At 38.6% G+C, this 25,470-nt stretch overlaps 1 protein-coding gene across 8 annotated transcripts in view; it reads right to left on the bottom strand.

Annotated features, from left to right (window-relative positions):
* PRR16 (proline rich 16) overlaps positions 1-25,470 on the bottom strand; it is a 309,827-nt gene that overhangs the window by 205,054 nt on the left and 79,303 nt on the right. The gene's annotated exons all lie outside the window — the stretch shown is intronic.

Here is a 25,470-nt window from a genome sequence, read left to right as displayed (position 1 = left end):
GGGTCCTGGGATTGAGCCCCACAAGAGGCTCCCTACTCAGCAGGAAGTCTGCTTCTCCCTCTCCTTCTGCTACTCTCTCTCTCCTATGTCAAATATATAAATGAAAGCTTAAAAAAAAAAAAAATGGTTGCTGTATTAGTCAACAGAACAAATGGATGCATAGAAAGAGAGAAATCAAGAGACAGATTGTAAGGGGTTAGTTTAGGAGGTGAATGAAGCCAGTTAAGTCCCAAGATCTTGTGGTCAGCAAGTTAGTGATCCAAGAAATCCAACAAGGTTGTTCCATTCCCAGTCCAAAGGCCTGAGAACCAGCAGTGCCAATGGCATAGGCTCCAATCCAAAAGCTGGAAGACTCAAGACCCAAGAAAAGCCAATATTTCAGTTCAAGTTTGAAGACGGGAAAAAAAAAAAAAAAAACAATCAATATCCACCCATAGTCCCTGGTTTTTAAAAATTTAGTGAGAAGTTTCTGACTTTTCCAGGTAAAAATACAAGAACAAAATAGTAGCATGATTAAAGAATTATAGCTCAATTTAGGATAGTAATTGCCCAAGGGTCATAGAAATGGGTGGGCATCTTCTTACTATCAGAAGTGATATTTTTCATTAAAAAAAAATGTTAAGCTTTTTGTCTTGGAAGAGTCAATCTCAAGCAATTTATTAGTTTCAAATATTTTCCCCTGCATTTATTTTTTTTAATCTTTAGGAATACATTTAGTTGTTGTGTATCATACATACAGAAGACCTGTCACAGCATTTGGAATTCACAGAGAACACACTTAATGACATCAGCAGACACCTGAAGAAACACTATGAACAGCACGCCAGAAGAGAACCTTACCCCTCTCTCACTTACTAGCTCTCCAGAAAAATAATCATTCTTCTTTTTTTTTTTTTTAAGATTTTATTTATTATTTGTCAGAGAGTGTGAGCGAGCATTTGCATAAGCAAGGGGAGAGGGAGAAGCGGGCTCCCCACTCAGTAAGGAGCCTGATACAGGACTTGATCCCAGGACCCTGGGATGACGACCTGAGCCAAAGGCAGATGCTTTACCGACTGAGCCACCCAGGCGTCCCTATTCTTTCTAATTCCGCAGATCCATTTTACCTCTTTTCAATTTTTTTATAACTGAATCATCTTTCATGTCAGGCTTATTCTGTTCAACATAGGGAGTGGAATGTTATGAATTCATAAGATCAATCCATACTTTTGCATAAACTTTATTCTTTCTGCTATGTAGTATTTCATCATATGAATATATTACATATGAATATATTACACTTGTCCATTTTATTACTGATGCACGAGAGGGTTACTGCCACTTTGAGGCTATTTTAAATACTCCTGCTATAACATTATTTTACATGTCTTTCAGTAAATATATGAACTGGTTCATTTTGTTATATCCCTAGAAATATAATTTCTCTATTTTAGAGTATATATTATGTTCTGCTTTAGTAGGCTCCAGGCACGGTTTTCGAACCAGCCATAACAATTTATTCTTCTACCAATAACATATGAGAGTTCCAGTACTTTCATATGCTCACCAGCACCCCATATTGTCTGTTTTCTTTTTTCATTTTCATAATTGTGCTGCATGTTTAGAAATATCGCAAAGTGGGTTTAATTTGCACTTCTCTCTGACTAATGAAACTGAGTAGTTTTTCATATGTATTTTGGTCTTTTTTTTTTTTTTTACTTTATTTTTTAAAAGATTGTATTTATTCATTTGAGAGAGAGAGAGAGAGAGAGAGAGAAAGGGAAAGAAAGCAAGCACAAGCAGGGAGGGAGTGGCAGAAGTACTGGGAGAAACAAACTTTCTGCTGAGCAAGGAAGAGCCTGATGTGGGGCTCCATCCCGGCACCCTGGGATCATGACCTGAACCAAGGCAGATATATCCACACTTAACCGACTGAGTCACCCGGGAGACCCATTTTTTTTTTTTTTTGTCTTTTAGATAAATTCTTGTTAAATGGACATTCACATCAGTTGTGCTCGCCCCCTCCAGTGTTGTCTTTTTTATACCTACTGATTTGCTGAAACTAGCTGTATATTCTGGAAATAAGTCCTCAAATACACCCATTACATTTCTCCTCTTTGTCTGTGCTTTTTCCTTTCCCTCTCTTGTGACTTTTTATTGTAAACAGCAGGTCAATTTCATTTAGCCCACTTGGTTGATATTCTTCTATTACAGCTATAACTTTCTGTATCTCTCTAAAAATTCTTCACTTACTACAAAGGTATGAAGACATTCTATTTTTTTCTTGAAAGTTAGAGTTTTGTCTTTCATTTTTAGAGCTAGAATGATGCCAACATTGATTATTTTAATCATAGGAAGTTTCAAAATTAATTTATTATTTCTCATCTATATATTCAATTGACATGGCATTACTTATTAGAAAACAAACAAACAATGCATCCATTCCCCACAGCTGCAAACATTTGAGTACTAAATTTAGCTTTGTTAATGCACAAGCACAAAGTAGCAAGTATTATGGATAATTCTGGGAACAAGTTATTACCTATAAACTAACAATTACTGCTTATAATCTCACCACATTCCTAATTCTGTGATTTTACTTGCTTCTCAGAGAATAAGGAGTTTGAGATCTTTTACTCACAGCATCAATACTGTATACAATAGTAACTGGAATATTGTAGGTATTCAATAAATATTTCTTGAATGAAGTGGTTTCACATTTTTCTAACTGTACTAGATTCTTCATTTGTTAAAAAAACAGTGAAATATTGGTTTTCATTATATATATCCAAATTCAAAATAGTTATGAATATCACTGTACTACTTTAACTTGAAAAGATACAGTTCATGAAAGAAGCACACTGAATTCCAAATCTGGGAATTGATAAAACTAACAAGTTTCCTTTGCCACAACAACTTCAACAGTTAAGCCTGGTTCCATAAAAGAAATGACTATTCAGGGAATTTAAGGATTTCTATTTGAAAGCATCAACTTTTTGCCCTGGAATTGTATTTCAAGGCATACCTAGTTTCACTACGCTTCACTTTACCACACTTTGCAGATCTTGTGTTTTTCACATATTGAAGGTTTGGGGATACCCTGTGGGCATCAAGTGCCATTTTTCCAACAGTGCTTACTCTGTGCCTCTGGGTCACATGTTGGTAATACTAAAAATATTTAGAATGTTTTAATTATTATTATATTTGTTATGGTGATCTGTGATCAGCGATTGTGACTTGCTAAAAGCTCAGATGGTGGTTAGCATTTTTTAGCACTCAATTATCTTTTAATTAAGGTATCCACATTGTATATTTAGACATAATGCCACTGAACACTTAACAGATACAGTATTATCAAATTATAGATACTTAATAGATACAATGCAAGTGTAACTATTATATGCACTGGGAAACCGAAAAATTCATTTGACTTGCTTCACTGGGATGGCCGGCAATATCTCTAAGGTATACCCTACTTTACTTTCTTTTTTACATTTCAGTCTCTTAGCTAAACTTTTTTTTTTTTTAAAGCTTAGATTCTTTTTTTTTTAAAGATTTTATTTATTTATTTGACAGAGAGAGATCACAAGTAGGCAGAGAGGCAGGCAGAGAGAGAGAGAGGAGGAAGCAGGCTCCCTGCTGAGCAGAGAGCCCGATGCAGGGCTCCATCCCAGGACCCCGAGATCATGACCTGAGCTGAAGGCAGAGGCTTAACCCACTGAGCCATCCAGATGCCCTCTTAGCTAAACTTTTGACAATGAATCAATCTATGGTGCTTTTACACACAGAAAAGAATGTTATTTTTCAAAAGGTCTAATTTATATCAAAGCTATTAGTTTTCCATGAGAAGAGTTCCTATCACCGTTCTAAAACAGAAAACTGAATTTGAGAAACAAAAACAAAAATTTGAGAAACAAAAGAATTTGAGAAACAAAACAGAGGATCATAGGGGAAGAGAGGAAAAAAAAAAAACAAGGAGAAATGAGAGAGGGAGACAAACCAAAAGAGACAAACTTGAAACAAACTGAGGTTGCTGGAGTGGAGTGGGAGGGATAGGCTGGGCGATGGACACTGGAGAGGGTATGTGTTATGGTGAGCGTTGTGTTTTGCGTAAGACTGATGAATCACAGGCCTGTACCCCTGAAACAAATAATACATATATGTTCATTTTAAAAAAAAATGATGATAGGTTGAATATTTATTGGGGGGCAAAAGCTAGGATACCAAGTCTATCTACCCGTTGTGACTTACAAGGCTAAAATAATAAAACAAAACAAAACTAGAATAATAAAAACAGTAGAAAAAGTAGAATAATAAAACAAAAAAAAACTTCTTTGGGGTACAGTTCTTTCATAAATTATCTTAATTTTGTGTGAATATACAGCCACTTGGCCAGAAAAGTAAATGTCTTCTATCAGCAAATGTGGTTGAGGCACAACCGCAGTACTAGCGTGTAGACAGAGATGGCGATAGAGAGCATCATAAATTGGATTCCACTCTACAGAATGCTAAGACTTTAGGGGCTTTGGAGAGATTTCAAAACAGAAGGAATTCTGAATTTGGAACATCTCAAGTTGCCTAAATCAAAGTTCATGTCATGTTTTCCTTATGCTCTGGATTACTAAACAACTGTCTAAAATCCAAACAGTTCGTTCTGAATTTTTCAAACTGAACAATCCTACAATATTAATCCCATCTTTATGATTACTTGAAAAAGAAAGAAAAAAGACCACATGCTTTGCAGTATGGTTTCAGCATACCTTTTGATGTACAAACTTGTTTCACAGAATTTGTAAATTGGTAGATAGTGAGTATCAATAGCCTTAGATTCCTAATTGTACTTCCCTGGGTGAAATAATTTCAAAATGAAAAGAAATTGAGGGGCACCTGGGTGGCTCAGTGGGTTAAGCCTCTGCCTTCAGCTCAGGTCATGATCCCAGGGTCCTGAGATTGAGCCCCGCATCGGGGTCTCTGCTCAGTGGGGATCCTGCTTCCCCCTCTCTCTGCCTGCCTCTCTGCCTGCTTGTGATCTCTCTCTGTGTCAAATAAATAAATAAAATCGTAAAAAAAAAAAAAAGAAAAGAAAAGAAATTGAATGAAAATTATCTTTTGTGATTTAACAGATAGGAAAGCGAGAACCTAACATTTTGTTAAAAAATAATAGTTTCAGGGACACCTGGGTGGCTCAGTGGGTTAAGCCGCTACCTTCGGCTCAGGTCATGATCTCGGGGTCCTGGGATAGAGTCCCGCATCGGGCTCTCCACTCAGCGGGGAGCCTGCTTCCCTCTCTCTCTCTGCCTGCCTCTCTGTCTACTTGTGATCTCTCTCTGTCAAATAAATAAATAAAATCTTTAAAAAAAAATAATAGTTTCAGGATTCTCTTGCCATTATTTACCTGTCAATTTAACATAAACATAAATATATTTCGAAAATCAGGTAACACTTTTTACTTCTTGAATCCTGTATACATTTCTCTAAGTTCTGCTGTTTTCAGTTTAAAAACAGAGGGTGTGTTTGAATTGATAATAATTTCTTTTGCAGTGGTGTTGCAGAGGGGATGGTACCATCATTAACATCGTGGCTGTCAATATCACCCAGGGAGTAGTAGTGAATTCCTCCACTCCAGTGAGTTCCTACCTGTAGGGCTCATGTCCTCCAAGCTTACTGTGCTACTAAACTTTTACTTAATTGGTCTAAGAGAACATTGTAGCCTTGCCACAGTGAAATCAACAGCTCAAATAACAATGCCTTCAGAGACAAGGAGGGGAATAACACTAAGACATCAAATAACAAGAGCTATGGCCAGCTGGGAAGTAGAAGCCCAAAGGCTTTCAAATTCCATTTTTTCCCTCATAGATTTGAAATTAGAATTTATTCCTCTTGCCATTTTGACATAATGGTGAGAAAATTTTGCCACACAATCATTTAAACTCAAAGTGGAGAAAGCTTCTGTGTGCAAGGGAGACAAACAGAAACATATTCAATGGCCAGAAACAATTCTTAGCCAACCTTCTTTAAGTCACAGACTTCATGCCACAGACATCAGCTTCAGCAAGTGTCCTTAAGTTGAGACAAATGCCTGGGGCCCTCCATTTGCCTGTTCAGACAAAGAGGCCAAGACTGAGAATAGAGGCATTTCATTCTGGCAGACAAGAGGAAAACAAGACAGTGGATTATGGATTTTGTCCATGCTAGCTTTTCTCATGGTTTTTTTTTTTTTTTTTTTTTTCCACCCTTGGGGCCATTCTAATAGGTTTTGGTTCCTATGACTCAAACAAATGGCTCCTGGAAGTTTCATCGATGGATTTTAGACTCCAGAGTAATACTCAAGTTTCAGTCCTCACCTATGTAATTAGCAGTGTATAACCAATTTGATCATTCCTCGTCCTTCAAAAGTTTTACTAGGCTACTAAGATATCATTTTCCCTTAGTTCTTCTTCTTCATGACTGACCCACTCTTTTTTGCTTCTTTGCTAGTTCCCCCTCATTTCAGTAATTGTTAATTTTTAAACTTCTCTTAGGCTCAGTAATTAGATTTCTCCTCTTCTCCACCTACTCTCCTCCCTAAATGAAGCTCATTGAAGCCCATTAATTTAAATATCATCTATATGCAAATAGCCTCTGCTCAGCCCTTTCTCCTGAACTCCAGAGTCATGGATCTGACATCCTGCTTGATATGTCCATTTGGGTGTCTACCTGGCAATTTAAGTTTACCATGTGCTTTCCACAGTTTTCCCTATTTTGGTAAATGGCAACTCCATCCCTCCAGGTGTCTAGATAAAAGGTCATGGTACCAACCTTGATTCTTCTTTTTCTTTCAAAGGCACATCTAATCCATTAGCCATCCCTAGAGGCTACACACTTAACATGTTAACTAGAATTTAGCCACTTCTTGCAATCTATACCTCTTGTACAATGGCAGGTTATATATGGTCACAAATTCTTTGAGCATCCACCCACCAAGAGATAAAGTTTAAACCCTGGCATTCTGATGGGCTCTGTGACAACTCTAACACATAGAATAGGACAGAGGTGATGCTGCTCCACTTTCTAGATGCAGGTCTAGAGACACTGGCAGCTACCACTTTTGGTCTATTAAGGTACTTGTTCTTGGAGTTGTAATCCACTAAGTAAGGAGTTAGAATAACATAGAATAACATACTGGGAAGGCCATGTGGAAAAGTTCTGACCCTACAGGTAGGGAGAGAGCGATTCACTGATCCCAGCCTTCTTCCTTCTGAGGTATCGAGCATACATCAGAAGGGATCTTGGATCCCTCAGCAAAGTTGCGGACCAAGTACCTTGACATGACCCTTGCTTGCTCCTCCTGAAGCAGAACTCACCAACTGCAGGCCCTGCTTACATGCTTGACCCACAGAAATGGGACACATTATAAAGTGGTTGTTTTTTATAACCCACTAAGGGTGGGGTAATTTGTTCCAAAGGAATGGATAGCTAGAACAATCATGCTTTCCCAAGGAACCATCGCTCTTCTCTTGAATGACTTCAAAGCCTTTTAACTGATCTCTGACCTCCATGATTCCAAGCTTGGCCTTCGTACTTTTTCTTTACAAAGAAGTCATAGTAACTCTTCTAAAAATACTGTTATCACTCATTTCCTCAAAGCCTATGGATTCCTATCTGATGGAGGTTAATGACTAGACCTTACAATGGCATTGATAGCCCTATGTGATCTGAACCTCCTCTGCCATTCTGACTTGACATCCTATCACGCGTCCCTATACCTGCTGCCCTTTAGCCCCTTTGGCTTCTCTGAAGTTGCTGGGACACACCAAGCATGCTCCCATTGCATTAACTACTGCATTTGCATTTACTCTCCCCTCTGCCCAGAAGAGTTTTCATCCCTTGTCACCCACATGGCCCCCTCTTTTACTTCCATCCATTCGCTGGATAAATGCCAACTTCTAAGAGAAGACAGTGGTGAGCATCACCTATTAAATAGCACCCCAACATTCCAACTCCAGCAAACTCTATTGCATCTCACTGATTTTTATCTCCCAAACCATATGGCATAGCCATTTATAGTAACTATTTACCTTGTTTGTTTACATTCTGTCTCATTCCTTTGTGTATAATTTTTTTTTACACTGGCATTATTCTTCAAAACATCTGATTTTAAAAACCTAGTTGTCCTTAAGTTTCCAAAAAGAGGATCATGTTTATAATCTTTGGGAATCCATTTTTTCACTGAATAATTTCTTACTAAGATTTATCCACATCATTGGATTTTGCTACACATTATTCATTTTGCCTCTGGTATTATTTTGTGAATACACAATAAATTACTCACTTCCTCTTATACCCATTCACATTTAGATGGTTTTCAAAATTGCTTCTATAATGTTTGCTACTATGAAGATTACTGTACATGTCTCTATGCATGTGTTCAAGAGTTTCCACAGGTAAAATATCTACCAGTATAGGGACTAGCTGGTAGGTTATTTGAATGCTATGCTTTTCCATTGCTCTTTGTACTGGGTCGTGTTTCACGTTTTTACTGAAAACCATCTGAGTTTCCTCAGTCCCTATGTTATACATCTGGACCAAATATATTTACAAGACGTCTAGTGGTTGCCTTTTCAGCATCTTTACTTCCTTTTTTCCACCAACAGTACCCTAACTTTCCCTTGATAAACTCACATTTCCATTTTCAGCAGTTATGATGGGTTTGGCAAAGCCAGCCCTAGGAATGAAACTGACTGGCGGAAACCATTCAATACACCACAGTCATGCATTCAAAGACAGCCAGGTAAGCCATTTAGAGACATTTACTGGAGCTTCTGGGAGGAAGACTTTTATTTCTCTTCTATGGAACTGACAACAGACGTGCTCTCATCTCCCGGATGGAAGTTATAAGACCCATAACCTGGAAATGGAACAAACCCTGGAGACACAGGGTCAAGAAAAAACAAGAGAGAAATCAAGTCCTGGTCACACCTTCAGATCCTCATAAGCCATATCTAAAGTGAATCCTCTACCTGGAATTTTATACTTTCTGATTCAATAACTCCTACCACTTTATTTTTTCTTTAACTGGAGTTTCTGTTACAGGTCTCATGGAAGCCATAATACATCCCTAATTTTAACTCCAATAGTTCTTTTTTTCTTTCTTAAGATTTATTTATTTGTCAGAGAGAGAGAGAGGGAGCACAAGCAAGGGGAGGTGCAGAAGGAGAAGCAGGCTCCCTGCTGAGCAGGGAGCCAGATGTGGGGCTTGATCCCAGGACTCCGGGATTATGACCTGAACCAACTGAGCCACCCTGGTGCCCCTCCAATAGTTCTTTTGCATTAACCTTTCACCCAGCTATTCCCAGACATTTGCTTATTTATTTATTTTGCCCATCACTCCCCTGGCATTTATTATTTCCTACGTCCCATCTAGTAAATTCCTGCACTTCAAAGCCCAGCTTCATTCCCATCTCTTGCATAAACCCTTTCCTGATCATGCTGGGACTTCACAGGACCCCACAGCACATTTCTGCTTCCCTTTATGGGGTGATGTTCTATTTTCCCCACCTTTTTTAGAGTCTTAAGTTCCAACAGACATCTCCTGCTGTGCTGTAGGATGCTTCTTGCCTTGTCCAACTCATAAGCTTGATGAGTTCAAGGACCACGAGTTGTATGCCATTATCTCATCCAAGACCGTAAATCCTTATTAAATGAACACACCCTGTAAAGCATGTCTGTGCCTTCTCCATTCTCTTGCACTTCCTCAGTTTCAAAGGCACAAGATTCTGTGTTGAATGGAAAGCCCCAAGAAGCCATTACTGTTAAAACTAAAACAATCGGGACGCCTGGGTGGCTCAGTTGGTTAAGCAGCTGCCTTCGGCTCAGGTCATGATCCCAGTGTCCTGGGATCGAGTCCCACATCGGGCTCCTTGCTCGGCGGGGAGCCTGCTTCTCCCTCTGCCTCTGCCTGCCATTCTGTCTGCCTGTGCTCGCTCTCTCCCCCTCTCTCCCTCTGATAAATAAATAAAATCTTAAAAAAAAAAAAAAAAACTAAAACAATCAATTTGCCATAACCCTTGCCTACTACATGTCTCTCCCCACTGTGTTACCCTGGAGGCTCTAATACTCTGTGCACCACTCAAGAGTTTTTATGGGTATGAAATCTGCAAGCTTAGAAGAGAGTACCTTTTTTAAAAAATAAAGTGCCTTAACGCTCATGGAAGATAAAGAAAACAATTGGTTAAAGTAAGTATTTCATGAGCATATAACAGAAAATCTTAGAACAGCTAGCAAATGTGTATTTATAGTTATTTGTTCATGTGTTTATTAATGAGCGGGGAGGGGCAGAGGAAGAGGGAAAGAGAGAATCTTAATTAGGCTCCCTGCGGAGTGCAGAGCTGGACCAGTCTCAGGACCCTGAGATCAGGAGCTGAGCCGAAATCAAGAGTCAACAATTAACCCACTGAGAGACCCAGGTGCCCTTAACACATGTTTATAAACATGTATGAATAGAAGGAAAAACAATCTCTAAAAGCAGGATGGGAAGAGAAGGATGTATGGAATGCGGGTGTCAAAACACGAGTGAAATGAATGAATCTCACTTGACCCAGAGGGAGAAATTAAAAACCAAAACAAACAAACAAACAAAAAACAACTCCATGACCTGACAGAGCATACAGGGCACCTTAGTATCAAAGCTTTGGAGAAGTCGCTGGCGATTCCATTGTTTGTTTGTCAGGAGCCGGTGATGACAGCGTCCCAAAACATTTCACAGTTTTTGTAAAATTTGCTAAATTCATTTCACAAAACTACTCAGATGGTTGTGACAACTTAACCTAGTATATCAAGACAGTTAATGTCTAAAAACTGTGCCAAAAAAGTATCAGAATAGCTTAAAAAAAAAAAGAAAAAGGTTTGTGGTGTTGTATGATCTATCACTGCTGAAGAACATGTAATTCTCACTTTTATATTACCCAGCTCCCTACAAAAATGAAAAGGACTATGGCCTATATGCCATGGTGTACAACAATAAATCCACAAATATTGAACAGTATTTCCTATTCTGAACTGGTTCCCTTGATTAGGTGGTAGAGAACATGAGGAGACTGAGGGAGACTATTTGGTCCTTTATGTTCTTTTTTATATAGAACGTTAAAAAGGCATTCTTACCCCCAGATGATTGTATTCTGTTTTCTTTCCAGAAAGATCCTTCCCAAATGTCTCATATCCCTGATCAGAGCCTATGACAGAAACTTCATCTCTTGCCCTCTGGGACTGTGATTCCCCAGTAGCCGTACGAGTGTGTCACGCCCTAAGGAGTTCTAAAAAGTATATCTTGCCTGGGCTTTGATCCAGAATCTCCCTGAGTGGGACCTGGAGACCTACATTTTTTGGAAAGTCAGCTGATTAGGGTCATGTACAAGCATGCGCAGCCCTTGCCACCCCTGCACTGCCTGCCTCCAACTGCATTGGTATCTCTGGATTCCCCCGCTCCTCTAAAAGATGACGGATATGCCAACAAGCAGTTACCTCCTCAGGGCACAAAGCTTGTAATCATTTTTCCAGCAGGGAGTGGCGATCTATGTACAACCAAAGAAACAATGCACGGCCCTGGTAAATTCACTTAAACAAAGCTTGTGTCAGATCGTGTTAGGAATCTGCCTCGTACCCATATGAAACTCACATGACCTCCTCCAGAAGACAATGGTGAGCCATGGTGGAGAGGGGTGGAAAGGAGAGAAGGTCTGGACAAGATAGAGCCTGGGCCAGTATGACAGACCATTTATCCCACACACTGTCCTCTAGAAGGCAGTCACGTATCTCAATAACTGTCCACCAGACTCTGTGAACACAGTCTACTCCAGACAAATGCGATGGCAAGCACAGAGGTAGAAAGATTCACCGAAAAGCAAATGCAAGGTCTAGTCCCTCAGGTAAGAGGCTGTACTGCACAGGCTGTCTTAGACTGTTTGCACTGCTATGACAAAACATCACAGCCTGGGAGACTTACGCATCAAAAAAACATATATTGCTCACACTTCTGGAGGCTCTGAAGGCCAGCCAACACCCCTGCTGGTTTGCAAATGGCCTTCTATCTTCCTATATAGCCTCATGTGGCCGAGAGGAAAAAGAACAGGCTCTCTGGTTTCTTCTTATAAGGATAATGATCTCATCATGAGGAGCCCATTCTGGTGACCTCATCTAAACCTAACTGCCTCTCAAAGTCCTTACCTCCTAATACCGCCGACTTGGGAGTCAGGGTTTCCACACAGGAATTTGGGGGTACATAGCCCATTACAGGGCCCTAGGCAAACAGATGAGATCTCAGAAAAAAAGACTGGGTTTGAATTCTGCAGTGTAAGTCTGCAGTACCAATGCGTAGACCCAGGAGTGCCCTTAGAATCTTAAAGGGCACGCACAAAGTATCTGGCTTAGGACAAGAGATTTATTCCTCTCCACCAATTTATAAGGTATAAGAGCTAAAAAAGCAGAACACACACTCATCTGATAAGCATGAAGCATGAAACACAAATTGCTGAAAAAGCAGTTGACTTAAAAATTATGCAGGAGCTGAGTATGCCTTAGGAACAGAAAGAAAAATAACTGATAGAACTCCATGAGACATATAAGAAAATCACTTAAAAAAAAAAAAGAAACCAATTTAAGAGTAATATATCAAAGACCAGAGTGAAGCCTAGGCACAGCAGGATGCTGGCTAAGTTCAGGTAAAATGTGTCTTCCTGACTGTATTCATAGAAACTTGCTTCTAGAATATGCATGGGAAGCAATTCAAAAAACTATTAAGGGCTCCTGCTTCCCAGAAGAAGGAGTGGGAGGCAGGGAGACAGAGAAGAGTCTCACTGCAAAGTGAACGTCCTTTTGAAAATTAAACTTTACAGAATGTTTATCTACAAACTATTTAGACTTATACAGTGTTTACCTATAAACGATTTAAAAGTGAATGAATTTAAGAAGACACAGGGAGGAGTATTCTAATTTCTCACATTTTTATTTACACAGAGAGATTCTTATTTTGAAGTTAGTGATCAAAACCCTTCCATCAGCGGGCAGCATACACCTCTGCAAAAGACATTTTTCTAAAGACTTGTAGGGCCAAGAAATTCTTGACTGTTGGTGAACACAAACACCAGAAAGAAATATGTAATACTCAGTAAGATACAAAAGCCACGTCAATCCAGCTATTGTTTTGGTGACATCCGTTGGAATGGGGAGGGTAGTCACCCGCCCAGTCAACCATGACTTGTTTATACGTTTAACACAGAATGTGCCATGATCCATGTGTGAATAGGCTAAATCAGCCCTGTCAAAATTTAGGGGGTAAAACTATTCAGGATAAATTGCAATGTCAAAATACTGTGAAAGAAATCCATTTGTGATGCCATTGCAAAGTTAATTGCATTTAAAATAAGCCTAATATTCAAAACAATGAAATAGAATGGTACTTTAGAGGTATCTGTTTTTGGTTTTTTTTTTCTATTTCTTTTCTTTCTTTTCTTTAAATTATTATATTCAGTTAGTCAACATACAGAGGTATCTGGTTTTGACAGGTAACTACTAAGGCTTATAATGCATGTGAAAATTAATAACTGTATTTCTTAGCCAGTACTCCTCCATCTCACAGATCCTTAGGTGGCAAGCATTATTTATTTTTATTCTATGTGTAAGGCCAGAAATTTGCTAAGGATCTCACAGGTAGGAAGTGGCAGAGAAAGAAGTCACAGTCCGGCTTTATTTCAAACACCTATGATCTTTCCAGATCATGTGGTGATGAATGACATACCCAATCACACATAGCAGAACAAGCTCTTTCTGAAACTACTAGTTTTGAAATGGTTCTCTGTATTTAGGCAAGGCTAATCAGATTATCTAGCCTTGAATGGACTAGTTTCCACATTTAAGAGTACAGAAACTAAGAATGTCATTCTGTCTTAATGCACGTTTAATTACACCAATTTAACACTCTGTTTTTCAAGGTTGTACCTCACTTTAATATTTTTTTAAAATCCTTCATCATGGAACATTACCTCAAAAACTAATGATGTACTGTATGGTGACTAACATAATATAATAAAAATAAATAAATAAAACACATTTAAAAGAAGACATCCCAAAATCAATCAATAAACAAATCCTTTGCCCCCAGTTAATTTCTAATACATCACACATGAAGAAAGTGAAAAACAGCCAGCATTTTAGTACAAAACACATGTATTTAAGTGGATCACCAATACATTAGCTCCCCAGAAAATGTTACAGCCCATTATGTCACTGAATACATCTGGAGCTTTCAACTGAGGATTACTAACACAAGCCAATAAAAATGTTTGTGTTAATTGGTATTGTAGTGTGCTGTAACCCGAAGATAACCAAAACCAAAATTACCAAAGTATCAAGTGAAGCCTACATATTTTACTGATGTCATCATTGAGTATACAAGTTGTATCTCATTCATATAAAGTGAGCACTAGAGTTCTTTAAAGAGTTTGTGTAAAAAAACTGGAAGATACTAATATTTAGTATCACTTGTTAAAGGGATTTATATATGGGTTTTAAAAAATCATCACTACCCAATTGTTTCCCAGAAGGATAATACTAATCTTGACTTAAAATCATAGATAGATGAGATCATATTCAAAGTTACATATGGAACTAACATTAGAGCCTAGTGACAAGATACCTATTTTGTTTTAAATTTTCCTACATCAAAAACACAGAAGTGGAGTTAATATCCTATTTGTAATCTGTCCAAAAGTCTGTTATCTTTCCACACTACATATCATTTTTATAGATAAAGAATTTACTTCCAAGTTATCATACCAATTTACATCTTCCAACCTTTAGGTGGAAAAAAAAAAAAATCTCAGGGCCATTATTCTGTTTTGTGGACGAATGGATTACTCATATTACTTTATTTTCAGCTTTACTAATGTATAATTGACAAAATCGGAACATATTTAAGTGTACAACATGATGACTTGGTGTGGACACAATATAAAAACATTTCCACAATCCAGTTAATTAACATACAGAAAAGATTATTTTAAACAATGATTTTAAAAACTTCTGATTTTTAAATTATAAACTCCAAACAACATGGAATTGCTTAAATAACTTTAAGTTAAAAAAAAATGTTGATATGATGAAATACCTCATTTCTAATGAAAAGCTCCCATACTTTGTAGTTGACCTCTAACCAACACCCATACCCTGATCCTTATGAACTTGAAATGTTTTCTAATATCAGCAGGTACCATGTGGAATGAGTTCCTAAATGATTCTTCTGAAGTACAAGTACAAGAATCCTAACTTTGGAAAACATGTTACCCATTTCAAAGGATGCTAAATAATTTCAAATTGTCATAATCTAGTTATCAAGATACGGTTTATATTTCTTCTAGTAAGTATTTAATGAATCTAAATGTAATTACATATTACAATCCCTGTTGAAGAATGCCAAAGAAACCATAGGAATCATAATTATATACAATCAAACCCTTGATTTTGCATAAGAAAATGAAGATCCAGCACTGCCAGAAATTTGCCCCAAGTATTAGTTTTGGCACTGACTTTTTTTTTTTTATTTGACACTAAAAGTACAGGCAACAAAAGTAAAAAGTGGAACCGTATCATACTAAAATGCTCCCTTAAGATTATTTGAGGGAGAGAAAGCAAGAGAAAGAATACGAGCAGAGGGAAGGGAGGGGCTGAGGGAGAAGCAGACCCCCCGCTGAGTGGGAAGCCCAATGTGGGACTGCATCCAGGACCCTGAGATCATCACCTGAACCAATGGCAGAAGCTTAACTGACTGAGCCAGCCAGGCGTCCCTAGACTAAAATGTTTTTGTATAGCAAAGAAGATTTGAACAAAATATAAAAGCAATATATGCCATGAGAGAAAATATTTGCAAAACCTATATCTAAGAAGGGGCTAATATTCAAAATATGTAAGGAACTTAAATAACCCAATAGCAAAAAACCAAATAAGTGTATTAGAAAATAGGCAGAATGCCTGTCAGACAATTCTTCAAAAAGGATGCTCAAATGGCCAACAGGTATATGAGAAGATGTTCCACATGACTAATTATCAGGGAAAAGCAAACCACAATGATCTATTACTTCACACTCACTGGGATGACTAGTATCAAAAAATAGCAGGTGTTAGCAAGAATGCGGAAGAAAGGCAACTCTTGTTACTTGTTGGTCAGGATATATTGGTACAATGATTTCATTTTGTTTATTTATTTGACAGAGAAAGACACAGTGAGAGCAGGAATACAAGCAGAGGGAGTGGGAGAGGGAGAAACAAGCTTCCTGCTGAGCAGGAAGCCCGATGTGGGGCTCGATCCCAGGACCCTGAGATCATGACCTGAGCCAAAGGCAGAGGCTTAACAACTGAGCCACCAAGGAATCCCTAAATTTGTACAATGAATGGAGATCATGACCTGAGCCAAAGGCAGATGCTTAACAACTGAGCCACCTAGGAATCCCTAAATTTGTACCATGAATGAATGATTCCTCAGAAAAGCAAAAATAGAACTTCCATTTGATTGAGCAACCCCATTTTTGGGTATACTGAAATGAAGTAAAGCCGGTATCTTGAACAGATATTTGCAACTGCCATATTCACTGCAGCCTTATTTAGAGTTGCCAAAATAGGTAAACACGGTAAGTACCCATCAACAATTGAATGAATAAAGAAAATATGATAGATAGATATAAATATATATAAATATTTATATACATACACACAGCCAATGAAATATTAGCCTTTAAAAGGAAGGAAATCCTGGGGATCCTGGGTGGCTTAGTCGGTTAAGTGTCTATCTTCAGCTCAGGTCATGACCTCTGGGTCCTGCGACCCAGCCTGAATTGTCAAGTTGTCTGGTTCCCAGCTTAGCAGGGAGTCTGCTTCTTCTTCTTCTCCTCTCCCTCTGCCCCCTCTCCCCCCAGCTCTTACACATACTTTCTCTCCCAAATAAATACATAAAATCTTTAAAAATATATAAAATAAAATAAAAGGAAGGAAATCCTGCCAGTTGCAAAAACACAGTTGAACCTGGAGCACATTACACTAAGTAAAATAAACCAGGCAAAGTCAGACAATTACTACATAATCTCAATTACATATGGATTAAAAAAAGGCGGGGGGGAGGGAAAAGAAAAGAGAGTATAAGGGTGGTTAACAGGGACTGGGGGCTCGAAAAAAGGCAGATATTGGTCAGAGGTATAAACTTCTAGTTATATTACGAAGAGTTTCTAGGGGTCCCTGGGGGCTCAGTTGGTTAAGCCACTGCCTTCGGCTCAGGTCATGATCCCGGAGTCCTGGGATCGAGTCCCGCATCGGGCTGCCAGCTCCATGGGGAGGCTGCTTCTCCCTCTGACCTTCTCCCCTCTCATGTTTTGTCTCCCTCTCTCTCTCAAATAAATAAATAAAATCTTAAATAAATAAATAGATAGGTAGGTAGATAGATTGATTCTAGAGACCAAAAGTGGAGTATCAGGACTATAGTTAATAAAAAATGTTTGTACACTAACCATTTGCTGACATGGATCTTAAGTGTTCTCACCACACATACATAAAGGGGTAACTAATGAGATGATGGATATGTAAATTTCTGTAACCATGGTAATCATTTCACAATGTGTGTACGTATCAAAAGGGCACATTGTACACCTTAAATATATGTATCTTTACTTTACTTTACTAGTCAGTCACACCTCAATAAAGCGAGTGGGAGAAAAATGTACCAGGTGGCAGAGGCATTTATTTGGAGCCAGGTGTCCTGAAACCCAGTCCTTGTTTCTTTTCATCATATCAGGGTGACAGTAATGATAATGTAAAGTAATTTGCAAAAGAAAAGAAAAGAAAAGAAAAGAATAAAAAAAGCAGAGACACAGTAAAATCAAATGTCATGTAAGTATAACAAAACAGTATAAGGAGGAATTGGGAAGTACGTATGTAATTTTTATATATATATAATCCAGAACTACACTGACTCTGGGTGAGCTGTTTACTCTGTCTTCTCTTTGACCTTCAAAACATATGCTTTTTTATATGCAAAAGGAGATGTGAAAATGGAAATTAAGACACATTTCTATGCTAATACCATCTAAATTGGAATTCCATTCCATCCTGAGTCATACAATGGTATTGGTGAAGAGTTTGGTGATTCTGTTCAAAGAATATGATATAGCTGACATACAGTTCCTGCCCATGGAAGCAAGAGCTCACCATTTAAAATAGGAAAATCAATTTTCTAGATGGAAACACAATTGTGACAATGGTCAGAATTACATTTCAGAAGCTAAAATTTTGTCATCCCACATAGGAAAGAAAGTGACTGAGAAATTCAAACTGATGAAAACTTAAAAGGTTATCTGCCAGATTACATCTATGATTTGGAAAATCCAGGAAGTTATTCATTTTATAGATAAAAGGTTAGAAACGTTTGTGGGCTGAAGCTTCCCGTCTCCATCATATTCACATATTGAAGCCTTAACTCCTAGTGTGACGGTATTTAGAGTGGAAACTTTGGGAACTAATTAGGTTTAGATGACACAGAGGAAATAGCATCTAACTGACCATCTGTAATGCCACCAATCTTTAAACAAGTGTGATGAGATTGGTTTTTAGGACATATACACTGTATTTTGGTTATCACTGCTCTTTCTAATGGCTTCAGATCGTGGTTTAAAAATAAGTCTACGTAGCATTTTGTAAGAGTAAAAAATCTATATATGCATCTCACGTAATATCTTGTTTTTTTGCTAAAAAAAAGAAAATTATTTGCCCCTTGGGAATCTGTTATCTTCTTCATGCTTCGTGGCAACTGAAGACATTGCAGGAAAAGCAAGAAACAAGGCAGAAGAACTAAACTATACTTTTAGGTACATTAAATAAACAGATTTGTCTTGGACCAACCAGCTGAAATCTCTGTACTATCTACAAAGGGAGAGTAATAATCTGAGGTCAGAGTCACCCAGGCCATTCCCTGCAATGTGGGAGCCCAGAGGGCTGGACATGTTTAATCAAGACAAGGAAGATGATGAGTTGAAGAAGCAGGCTCACAACACAGATTTCCTTATCTGAATTCTAATTTGGCATTCACCATCAACATGCAGTGGCAGGCTTTAAAAAATCAATGAGAAATTTGTGCTAAAGAACTTCTTAAGGCATGGCATGCAATGAAAATGAAAGCTAAGGTTACAACGATAATTTCTTTAAGAGTCTTTCGCAAAATTTACATTACCCTAAGATTCAATCTGTCTACGCTGAGAAAGTTGTAGAAGAAATCTGCACGCGGATTATTTCTATGAGGATGGCCCAAGATCAAGAAACATGGCTTAGTTTTTTGCATAAAAAGATACTAGTTTCTGAATGACAAGAATTTCCTAAAATTATTTCTAACTAAAAAAACCCTAAACCACCAATTTTGCAGAACAAGCCATTGCTAGCTATACCAAATCCGCATGGAGGTGGAAAACAGACTTCTTATTTGCAAGTTCATCTTAAGTGATATAAATGGCATGGATTCTGAGTGGTAAAAAGATAAATTCTGTGGTTAAGTACATGCCTTACAATTTCCAGTTTACTCCAGCCCTATTACAAAAGTCAACATCACCGCCCAAAATAATAGATATGCCTATTGTCTTGGTTCTCTTTATAATTCTTTGGTATTTTACAGGTCATATTAATGTTACACCCAGCAACTAGCAATAAGAAAGAATAAAGCATCCAGTTCCCCATGCAGTCACTTGAAGGAATATAATGACACTAAGAAAAGAGTGTTTACCATTAGTCCCCACTGACATCTTTAATCACATAACAACAGAAGCCACTGGAAGCTTGTAAAAGACGTAAACTGAATTTCTAATCAGTATAAACTTCAGAGGCTCATGAGGTCTTACTGAAATAGGCTACCTCTTGCATTATAGTCTGCTGTTACTATGAAAGCCACATGTCTCTTGGAGTCCCCAAATGCCATAGGTAATTATGAATCAGGATCTAAGAGGATGCCTGAGACCTACTTTTGTTTACAGCTCCATCAGCAAGAAAGTTCTCCTTTGGTTTTACATGAGTAAGTAAATCTAACAGATACTCTTGATATTCTGCACCGAACCCCTGTTGGAAACAGGGGATCATTCCTCTGATCAAATATATTTGAATATTTAATATATTTGAATATTTATTATGTACATAAGGTGTGAGGCTAGCAAAAGAGAACCTGTTCAACCAAGTCAGATCTTCGCTCTGGTGAGCCAAGCAGCCCTTCCCGGAAGGCTAATGCCTCTCCACATACTCCTTCATGGACATTAATTCCCCATCAACAACAATTTCTCTTCTCTACTTTTTCATATCCTACATTTACGTGAATTCACAGGTTTTACTTGCTGACCACATAAACCTAAAGTAAAATTAAACAACCAGTCAACAGGCACATAGTTTAGTGAGTCAAGGACCCAACACTTTAACCCAAGATCATTGGACAGTCATGCGTTCATTCAGCTTCCTTTTGGAAAAAGGTAACAGTCTGGTCTCAGACTCAGACTCAGGTCATGATCTCAGGGTCCTGGGATCGAGCCCTGCATCAGGCTCTCTGCTCAGCTGGGAGCCAGCTTCCCCCTCTCTCTCCACCTGCCTTTCTGCCTACTTGTGATCTCTCTCTGTCAAATAAATAAATAAAATCCTAATAAATAAATAAATACCCCAAACACTGCCTAGTTCAAACTGGTGTTTTTCAAGGTCAGCTGTAAATTAACCACAAGGAAGAGAAGAAATGAGGGTCTTGAAGAATTAGGACAAATAATGGAGGAATACCTCTGATCAAGATATTGTGCTGGGTACATACTCAAGTATTTAATCAATTAACCCCCCCCCATATTGTTCCTATCTCCACACATGGAGAAATTACCCTCTTAAGAGAATGACCAGAGTGTAAATCAAGGCCTGTGAGACTCAAACATGCTGCATTTTCAAATAGCTGTGTCTGCTGTATACAGTGAGATACGTTAGAGCCTTCTGGTCGACCCATCAACACAAGGGATGTGGAAGCACCTCTGCATCTCGTCAGAGTGGAAGGGAAACCTAAGTGCTTTCTAAAATTTCCTTATTTCATCCTCATTCCCCACCAGACCCAGAACCTTCCTGTAGCATGTACCTGCAAAATAATCAAACCCACCCTTTGACATTTACTTTTTCATCTTCGTAGTTTTTCTTTCCCATTGTCAGGGTGACATGATTTGGCCATGTCATTCTACCCAACCTCTCTGAAAACCTAAGAGATTTGCTATTCAAACCTAATGACCAACTCTATTATATCTCGAGAAATTCTAGAATGTCTTGAGCTTCATGTCTGGAGTTGGTATTAAGCAGGAAAAGAAGACTGTGTTCTTGATCTTCTTCTGGCGATGATGACATATAGGTCCGTGGAATAGCCTGGGCATACCTCGTTTTCCGGGAAGCATTTTTAGGAACTGCATTCCCTCTCCATTCTCCCCAGCACAGGCATGCTTCCTCACTTCAGCTGGTTTACTTGGACTCATCTGGAAGTTCCTTCTCACAGGAAAGTCTGTTCTTATTTTCCTGACCTTTGCCAAATCCCCCTGATCATCATTCTCTTCAGGGCTGATGACTGCTGCTTTATATTCGTTTTTATGAGTGATCATATAATTCTAGTCCTAGGGGAGGGATAGAAACTACAGGAGGATAAGGATTTATCTGTTTGTATTCAATACAGTCTCCCCAAATGCCGAGCAATGTTCCTATGCATAGTAGGTGCTCCATAAGTATTTTTAATTGATTAATTTGCAAATTACTCACCTAGGGTTAAGGCCAGACAGACACCTAGCCCTGAACACAATAAAGTCTACCAGATTTGAAACTTAGTTAATTGGGCCAATACCCCATCCCCAGCTATGTTAGCCATGCTCTATCTTGGCTGCTAAGTCCTTACTGATATGTCATTTTTCTCAACACCTAGAATACAAAGGTATATTTTAAAGAATCAGTAAGTACATATTCAGAATCTTCCAACCCAGGAGATGCTAGAGAAATACAAAGAAATACAGATCATGCTTCCTCCTCTCAAAAAATTCATCATGGGGGTGCCTGGGTGGATCAGTGGGTTAAGCCTTTGCCTTCGACTCAGGTCATGATCCCAGGGTCCTGGGATTGAGCCCCATGTCGGGCTCACTGCTCAGCGGGGAGCCTGCTTCCCCCAACACCCACTCTCTCTGCCTGTCTCTCTGCCTACTTGTGATCTCTGTCTGTCAAGTAAATAAATAAAATCTTAAAAAAAAAAATTTGTCATGTAGTTGACTGACTAATGTGTGGAAAGAAATCTGGGGAAGTGGGAAAGTTGCAACATTAATGCATGGGTAATGAAGAGGGAGGTCACTGAAGGCCAGCAGTGTGAGAGACGCCTCAGGGTGGACTAGGGGCTAGAGTCCAATGCTCAGCCTGAAATACACAGGAGGGAGATGAAGAGGAGGTGCTCTCAGGGAGAACGCTACCTATTCTGAAGGAAGGGAAGGAAGCCTGCTTGACTCCTTCAGAGGATGGAAAAATAGTGACTGTATTTCCATTAAGTAGGGAGATGAGGGAATAAAGAAGCCTGAAACTTCAGGTGATGCGGAGACCACAATGAGCCACTTCCAATTCTTTTTATTGTTTACTTGATTTTTGTATTATTATGTTTAATTAGCCAGCATACAATTCTTGAGTGGAAAGACATACTGGAAGAATTTCTATTTTAGGAAGATTTTTATAACAAGTTTATTTTTCAAGGAACAAAAGTAGAAAAACGTGCAAATGTAGGCAATTGGAGGTTGAGGAAAGGAGTCAATACATTCTTCTAGAATGGTAACGAAGGTGTATATAGGTGTACATGTGAGCGTGGGCATGCACACGCATGTGTGTGTCTACGTGGAGAGAGGACTTAGTTTTTTTGTTGTTCTTTTTTTTTAACATTCAGGCTCCATGTTCTCAGCACTCAGATATCAGCACATTTAAACTTGGTTCAGTACACTGAAATCTAATTTGTGGAACCTCACCAAAAGCAGAGAGCATGGCGGTCATGCAGCTGTTTCTATCGCTGTCTGGGTCCTAATTCTTTAGTCACCTCTTGGCCAATGGCAAGTCAGAAGCCACTGCAGTGTGATATTACATCAGTCCATGGAAGGATAACATGTGTCAAGCCCTCGCTTGTTCCCAGCTCTACCGATAAAAGATAATTCCAGGACAACAGCAAAAGAAAAAGCAGAAGGCTTGAAGGTCAATTATAACATTTGACCCTTTAAATTGAAGTTTCTCTGTCAACCAGCCAGAGCACAGATGGTCTGAAATGACTGACCTGTTATTTTTCTATAGACTTCACAATTTTTCTTTAAAACAACTCCGATTCAACTCAAGCGATACATTCTCCTTTGACCAGCAAAGAAAAGTGCACAATACTTTATTTTCTCATTGTCACCGACTGTTTTAAAGACTGTTTTTCCCTGTTTATTATTAACTGTTTAAACTCCCAAGCCCCCTTCACTGAATTTGCTTTAAAAAGCTGTAAATGAGGGATGAGTAACCTTTAGAGAGAAAATTGTAAAAGAGATGAACCTAATAGAATCAAGACAAGGGGTGCCTGGGTGGCTCAGTGGATTAAGCCTCTGCCTTGGGCTCAGGTCATGATCTCAGCGTCCTGGGACTGAGCCCCGCATCGGGCAGTTTAAGGAACAAAGTGAGTAAGAACATCAACCATGTAGATCAACCTGCAACATCCGAAAACAGTATCACACAATCCTCACTTCCTTTTCTGAAATAAGATTCATGACTTGAAAAATGCCCTTTGCCTTCCTCAGTATCTCCTTAGACTAATCATCATCATTACCAGCACACAGTAGTTGAGGAGACCCAACCTAAATCAACAGTCCATTATATGCATTCATCGAAAGCTCTGCTGTTTCTATTCTCATTAACCTGTATTGTTTATTCCATATTACCGAAGTAAGATTCTATGAAAAGTAAAAGAAATAAATTTTAAATTTTAAATTAAAAAAAAATAAAATTTCTGGAGCTTCTGGGTGGCTCAGTAAGTTGAGAGTCTGAAGCTTAGTTTTGACTTAGGTCAGAATTTCACAGTCGTGGGGTCTAGCCCTGGGTCGTGCTCTCTGCTCAGCTTGGAGTCATCTTCAGATTCTCAATCTCTCTCTATCTCAAATAAATAAATAAATAAATAAAATCTTAAAAAAAAAAAGGAAATAAAATTTACTATCTATTGCTTGTGTATGTGCGTGTTTTTGTAAAAAATGGTATATATGCTCACAGTGCCTTTTAATGGCTTTTAAAGAAACAGAATCAATTATTATATCCATTTAGAGATGCAGATTCACTTGCCCTTTTTTGAATGTTTGCAAGTCTCACAGTATGAAGGGAATAATTACTTCTAGAAATTTTTTAAATAATTTCAGATAGGCAGGCACTTTGCTTGTGACGTACATTCCCCTCTTTAAAATCCTATGCCAGATCACAAAAATTAAATTTTGTTTTTATTCATTATGTTCTTGTAGATAATGCCAAAAGATAATTAATATTATTAAAAAATGAAAACTGCATCCTAATGAGGATGATTTGCCTTCCCAAGAAACACACGTCCAAGAATATTAGTCGAGATTTACAGAGGAGTCACCAGCTCTTTATTTTTCTTCTAAGGACAGACCAGTGGAGCCTCTGAGTTTAGACAGAATCAGCCACCCAGACTAGGTAGGTCACAGTGAAGAGGACGGGGTGAGCTATCCTGTTTACTGCCTTGCTTGGTAACTAAGATTATTTCCTAAGAATTTCCATATTGTCCCCACCTTTATTTTTTCCTTTATATTTTCCCAGGAATGAAAAAGTACCCAAGGATTTGTGAGGTTTTTTTTTGCCAGTCTTGGAAAATGATAATGGTGTGAGCTCCTTAGACACTGCCAGGCCTCTGCATTGGGAGGATTTGATGATAGGATCACCCCCAAGGCTCTTGAGAGCACCAAATCCTAACCACTAGACTACCAGGGAACTCAAGGCTCTTGAGAAGTGAGCAGAAATCTCTAGCCCAATGCTTAGTCACCTCCCCGCATCTCCCCTGGACTTTCAGTTCAATAAATGAGGCAGTGAGAGTTGGGTAATCATAGCATCTGTTTTCCTTAAGTTAAATATTGATGTGCAGGCATGACTCTAAAGTATTTAATAATCAGTAGGTCATACTAACCAGCCAGAAGGAGCAGGGACCTGAGCCCGGGGACAGCCTTCCTCTGATTCCTACTATGCCAATCAATCATCTTCTAGTTTCTGAATCATGGAGAACCGATGGATGCACTGGGAGGAACTCTAGGTGGTAGGTGGGGTGAGGCCAGAGAGCCTAGGTCCGATCCGTAACTATATTCCAACCTACACAAAAATATTTTAGGATTTCCACAATCCAACCAGCATATCTTTGCCATTGTGTACTCCTGAAATTAGCCATATTTAGAT

The sequence above is a fragment of the Mustela erminea genome, chromosome 3 (genome assembly GCF_009829155.1).
Source record: "Mustela erminea isolate mMusErm1 chromosome 3, mMusErm1.Pri, whole genome shotgun sequence".
NCBI lineage: Eukaryota > Metazoa > Chordata > Mammalia > Carnivora > Mustelidae > Mustela > Mustela erminea.
The sequence above is the reverse complement of the archived record's forward strand: the minus strand, read 5'-3'. Positions and strand labels throughout refer to the sequence as shown.